This window comes from Elephas maximus, chromosome 4, assembly GCF_024166365.1.
Source record: "Elephas maximus indicus isolate mEleMax1 chromosome 4, mEleMax1 primary haplotype, whole genome shotgun sequence".
Classification (NCBI taxonomy): domain Eukaryota; kingdom Metazoa; phylum Chordata; class Mammalia; order Proboscidea; family Elephantidae; genus Elephas; species Elephas maximus.
Window position 1 is genome coordinate 24277228 of NC_064822.1, and position 7035 is coordinate 24284262.

Sequence of the window (7035 nt, forward strand, 5' to 3'; positions counted from 1 at the left end):
CTGGTACAAATGACAGACACATAGACCAATGGAACAGAATTGAGAAACCAGATGTAAATCCATCGATCTGTGGTCAGCTGATCTTTGACAAAGGACCAAAGCCCATTAAATAAGGAAAAGACAGTCTTTTTAACAAATGGTGCTGGCAAAACAAGACCCATACCTCATACACAAAAACTAACTCAAAATGGGTCAAGGACCCAAATATAACACCTAAAACAATAAAGATTAAAAAAAAAAATGGAAGAAAAAATAGAAACAACACTAGGGGCACTAATACATGGCATAAATACAATACAAATCATAACTAACAATGCACAAGCACTATATGATAAACTAGATAACTGGGAGCTCCTAAAAATTAAACACTAATGCTTATCAAAAGACTTTGCCAAAAGAATGAAAAGAGAACCTAGATTGGGAAACAAATTTTGGCTACGATATATCCAACAAGTGTCTAATCTCTAAAATCTATAGAATACTTCAACAACAAATAATCAAATTAAAAAATGGGCAAAGGATATGAACAACCACTTGAGGAAATCCTTGTGATCATTAGCCATTATTGTTGTTTTGTTATATGCCATTGAGTCACTTCCGATTCATAGTGACCTTATGTACAAAATAACGAAAAACTGCCTGGTCCTGAGCCATCCTCACAATTGTTATGCTTTAGCCCATTGTTGCAGCCACTGTGTCAATCCATGTTGTTGAGGGTCTTCCTCTTTTTCGCTGACCCTCTACTTTACCAAGCATGATGTCCTTCTCCAGGGATTGGTCCCTCCTGACAACATGTCGAAAGAATGTGAGGCAAAATCTGGCCATCCTTGCTTCTAAGGAGCATTCTGGCTGTACTTCTTCCAAGACAGATTTGTTCGTTCTCCTGGCAGTCCATGGTATATTCAATATTCTTCACCAACGACATAATTCAAAGGCTTCAATTCTTCTTCGGTCTTCCTTACTTGTTCATTGTCCAGCTTTCACATGCATATGAGGCAATTGAAAACACCAAGGCGTGGGTTAGGTGCACCTTAGTCCTCAAAGTGACATCTTTGATTTTTAACACTTTAAAGAGGTCTTTTGCAGCAAATTTCCCCAATGCAATACATCGTTTGATTTCTTGACTGCTGCTTCCATGGGTGTTGATTGTAAATCCAAGTAAAACGAAATCCTTGACAACCTCAATCTTTTCTCCATTTATCATGATGTTGCTTATTGGTCCAGTTGTGAGGACTTTCGTTTTCTTTATGTTGAGGTATAATCCATACTGAAGGCTGTGGTTTTTGATCTTCATCAGTAAGTGCTTTAAGTCCTCTTCACTTTCAGCAAGCAAGGTTGTGTCATCTGCATAACACAGGTTGTTAATGAGTCTTCTTCCAATTTTGATGCCACATTTTTCTTTATATAATCCAGCTTCTCTGATTATTTGCTCAGCATACAGATTGAATACATATAGCAAAATGATACAACCCTGACGCACACCTTTTCTGACTTTAAACCATGCAGTATCCCCCTGTTCTATTAGAATGACTGCCTCTTGGTTTATGTACAAGTTCCTCCTGAGCACAATTAACATTCTTCACAATGTTATTCATAATTTGTTATGATCCACACGATTGAATGCCTTTGCATAGTCAATCAAACACCAGCAAACATCCTCCTGGTATTCTCCGTTTTAACCAAGATCCACCTGACATCAGCAATGGTATCCCTGGTTCCACATCCTCTTCTGAGTCCAGCTTGAATTTCTGGCAGTTCCCTGTCAATGTACTGCTGCAAGTGCTTTTGAATGATCTTCAGCAAAATTTTACTTTATTAATGATATTATTTGATAATTAACGCATTCTGTTGGCTCACCTTTCTTTGAAATGGGCATAAATATGGATCTCTTCCAAGCGAGTGGCCAGGTAGTTGTCTTCTGAATTTCTTGGCAGTGCTGCATCTATTTGTTGAAACATCTGAATTGGTATTCTGTCAATTCCTGGAGCTTTGTTTTTAACCAATGCCTTCAGCGCAGCTTGGCTTTCCTCTTTCAGTACCATTGGTTCTTGATTATATGCTACCTCCTGAAATGGCTGAATGTCAACCAATTCTTTCTGATACACTGATTCTGTATTCCTTCCATCTTCTTTTGGTGCTTCCTGTGTTGTTCAATATTTTTCCCAGATAATCCTTCAGTATTACAACTAGAGGCTTGAATTTTTTCTTCAGTTTTTTCGGTTTAGAAATGCCAAATGTATTCTTCCCGTTTGATTTTCTAACTCCACATCTTTGCACCTGTCATTATAATACTTTATTTTGCCTTCTAGAGCTGCCCTTTGAAATCTTCTATTTAGCTCTTTTACTTCATCATTTCTTTCGTTTGCGTTAGCTAGTCAACATTCAAGAGCAAGTTTCAGAATCTCTTCTGACATCCACTGTGGTCTTTTCTTTCTTTCCTGTCTTTTTATGACCTCCTACTTTCTTCATGTGTGATGTCCTTGATGTCATTAGTGTTCAATTAGTCATTTAGTCATAGTCTTCAGTCGTTAGTGTTCAATGCATCACATCTATTCTTGAGATGGTCTCTAAATTCAGGTGGGATGTACTCAAGGTCATACTTTGGCTCTTGTAGACTTGTTCTAATTTTCTTTAGCTTAGCCATTAGAGAAATGCAAATCAAAACTAAAATGAGATACCATCTCACCCTGACATTGCTAACATGAATCAAAAAAACGGAAAGTAACAAATGTTGGAGAAGTTGTAGGGTGATTGGAACCCTTATGCACTGCTGTTGGGAATGTAAAATGGTACCACCACTATGGAAAATGATATGGTGCCTCCTTAAAAAGCTAGAAAAAGAAATACCATAAGATCCAGCAATCCCACTCCTAGGAATATATCCTAGAGAAATAAGAGCTGTCACATGAATAGGCACATGAACACCCATCTTCATTGCAGCGTTATTCACAATAGCAAAAAGCTGGAAATAACCTAAGTGCCCATCAACAGATGAATGCATAAACAAATTATGGTACATACACACAATGGAATACTATGAAGTGATAAAGAATAATGACGAATCCACGAAACAGCTCACAACGTGGATGAATCTGGAAGGCATTATACTGAGTGAAATAAGTCAATCGCAAATTGACAAATGTTGTATGAGAACACTATTTAAAAAACGAAGAAAAGGTTTACACACACAGAAAAAAAAAACGATCTTTGATGGCTATGAGGGACAGTAGGGGCAGGGAGGGGAAATCACTAACTAGATAGTACCAAAAACCAAACCCATTGCCCTAGAGTCGATTCCAACTCATAGCAACCCTATTGGACAGAGTAGAACTGCCCCCTAGGGTTTCCAAGGAGCAGCTGGTGGATTTGAACGGCTGACATTTTGCTTAGCAGCCTTAACCACTTCGCCACCAGTGCTCCAACTAGATAGGAAACAAGTGTTAACTTTGGTGAAGAGAAACACAACACAAGTCATAGAAACTTCCTAGACACATGCAAACAACTTGAGAGACCTAGTTACTGGGGCTGAGGGCTGAGGACCGTGGTCTCCAGGGACACCTAGGTCAATTGGCATAATATAGTTCATAAAGAAAATTTCTATAGCCTACTTTATTGAGTAGCATCTGGGGTCTTAAACGCTTGCAAGTGGCCATCTAAGATACATCTGTTGGTCTCATCCCATCTAGAGCAAAGGAGAAAGGAAAAAAAACCAAGGACAATGAAAATATTAGTCCAAAGGACTAATGGATCACATGAACCATAGACTCCACCAGCCTGAGCCCAGGAGAACTAGATGGTGCCTGGCTACCACCACCAACCCTTCTGACAGGGATCACAGTAGTGTGTCCTAGACAGAGCAGGAGAAAAATGTAGAACAAAATTCTAATTCACAAAAAAAGACCAGACTTACTTGTCTGGCAGAGACTGGAGGAATCCCCAAGACTATGGCCACCAGACGCCCTGCTAACTCAGAAATGAAGCCACTCCTGAAATTCACCTTTTTGCCAAAGATTAAAAAAAAAAAAAAAAAAAGCCCCATCGCTATCTAGTCGATTTTGACTCATGGCCAAAGATTAGAAAGGCCTGTAAAACAAACAGTAACACATGCGATGAACGTGCCTCTCAGTTCAGTCAAGTGTACGAGACCAAATGTGCAACGCCTGCGCAGAGGCAAAGACGAGGAGGCTGGAAGGGACAGGAATAGTGGACAAAAGGACACGGAGAACCCAGGGTGGAAAGGAAAAGGGGGAGAGTGCTGACACAATGAGGGGACTGCACCAATGTCACAAAACAATTTGCACATAAATTTTTGAGTGAGAAACCAATTTGCACTGTAAACTTTTATCTCAAAAAAAAAAGACCAAACCAAACCCGTTGCCATCGAGTCGGTTCCGACTCATAGCGATGATGACTTTTATCTAAAGCACAGTAAAATTAAAAATATCATGAATGTCAAAATTGCCTATTGCCCATGAAGCACAATATCCTTAGTTTTGTGAATACAGTGCAATAATGTATACAGAGTACCCAGAAACAGGTGATATATAACAAAGAGATCACCTGCAAAATATAATTTTACAGTATTTTAGTTAAGAGAGAGGGGGCTGAAGAACGAGGTAGAGAACGGAAAACATTAGAACTGAGCATTCTTAGAAATTATGGCGGGACTCCCAGCGACTTAGAGAACAAGCAGAAGCGTCTTTGCCATCTCTTGTTCAGCCTGGGCATGTTGTACTGAAGCGGAGGGGATGAAGCACTGCCCATTCTTTAGCCAGTGTAGTCTCTCCTGGACTTGCCCATTGCTCTCTCTTCCAGCACACACAGTTCCATTCTCTTAAAGGCAGGCACAATGCGACTCCACTGAACATCTTTGTTAGGATCGTTCTTCTATCAAGGTTGAGAAAAATCACTAAGGGCTCCGGTTTCCTAAGTAAATTATGCCCCTCAAACTCAAGGGCCAACTTGTACTGTCTCCTTCATGGAACTTGATTCCAAAAAACCAAACCAGTTGCCATTGGGTCAGTTCTGACTCATGGCGACCCCACGCGTGTCAGAGTAGAACTGGGTTTCATAGGGTTTTCAGTGGCTGATTTTTTCAGACGTAAATCACGAGGCCTTTCTTCTGAGGTGCCTCTGGGGGGACTCGAACCTCCAACCTTTCAGTTAGCAGCCAAGTACGTTAACCATTGCACCACCCAATGACTTTGGAACATGATCAACAACTATTTTAGACGAAGGGTGGAGTGCGCAGCACAGGTGAGCAACACAGCTCGTATGCAGGTGCATTTCCTGCTCTTTCTTCCAAACCATTCACAGCAATTCAACGTGTCACTCATTCTATCTGCATTTCTAGGGCTATCAAAGTCATGGCCATGCTAAGAAATGAAAAATACACCCCACAAATGCCAAGACAAAGACCCACTCTTCTATAAGACAGATGAGTGTCGCCACCTCCAAAGTCAGAAATATCGCCAACCTAAAACATTTGCACAGGACGAGTTTCTCACAGGGATTAACTATTCCTAGGTGGGGGAGCAGTACACGGGACCCATCGACAATTGCTGATTGTGATTGATTAGTGGAGGAAAATTTGGAATTGAACTTTACCATTGGGATTTACCTGCATTAGAAAACAATGCCGTTAGTATTCCGTCTTTCAACGCTGAATGTGTTTTCTCCACTTTTCTATCTCTCTGATGAATTAAGTGCTTATGTAAGGTGAGGGATTGAAAACATTAGCAGCTGACTCTCTTAGTGGGTCTGCTTGCCAGACACGGCTGCATGGAAAAACACAGGGACCAATTTCATATTGTTTCTCTACCAATTCAAATCAACCATGAACGGCAATGCTTTCCTAATTCTGCAAAGGGCGGATAATATGAGCTCCTTGCCCTCCAGTTCTCCAAGCTGTTTGGAACAAGGTTTGCTAATTGAATTCAGTTGTTTGCCGTTTTCAATGTTCTGTGTTTTCTACAGAGTAAGACTCTATTAAGCTCATTTCAGCTGTCATCCAAGAAGAGTTGGAGTCTGTGTTTTTATTACCAGCTGACTTATGTTCACTTTTTCCTAGATTTTCCTTCCCCCAAATGTATACATTGTAATGAAAAACAATCAAGTCAATCTATTTGAATTGGTCCCTTTTGGGGAAGTTGAAGCCCTGGTGGTACAGTGACTAGACACTCAGCGGCTAACTGAAAGGTTGGCGGTTCGAACCCACCAGCCACTCCTCGAGAGAAAGATGTGGGAGTCAGCTTCCGTAAAGATTACAGTCTTGTAAACCTTATAGGGTCACTATTTTGAGTCAGAGTCGACTCTGCGGCAACGGGTTTGATTTTTTTAGAGTGGGAAAGGTTAAGGAAAAGGTACCTTTGATTGCTTCATTTTTTGCTTAGCATTTCTACTTTCTTACACAGAAATGCATCAACCGTCTACTTGCCAAGAGCATTTCATAATGTCACTGGTGATTTAAGAGTTACAAAATATTGTAATTAAATGTTCAATGCTCTCTTACCCTTTACCATTACAAATGATCATGGAACATGATTAATTTCAGCTGTTTAGAAGGGACCTGGCTTTAGTAATATTGTTTGCTGCAATGCACACCTCCAGGGGTAGCCATGGTCTGAATCCTGAAGTCGGAAGCAATTAAACTCTTGCATATTTCCCCACTGCCATGCCTAGATGAGCCACACTCTTCAGGCCCGGTTCAAGCAGCCTGTCAGGTCTCAGGGACCAGTACCCTCTGGGCACTCCATACCTACTGCCAGCTGGGAAAACTCAGTTCCTGGGTACAGCTGCGTAATAGGACAGGAAGATGATAAATCCACGAAGGTAGGCCCACAGCTGGGGCGGAGGGGGTAGGGGGGAGGCTGGGTATCATGTTTGTTCAGCACCAGGGCAGCCTTGACTGGAAACGGAAGCCCTGCCCACAGACACAAGAGTTTGATAGCTAAGAAGCTGCAGAGCAGAAAATGAAACCTCGGCCATCTTAAGAGTCAGAAGGGGAGAAATGCTTCAAATAACATTTACCTTTTG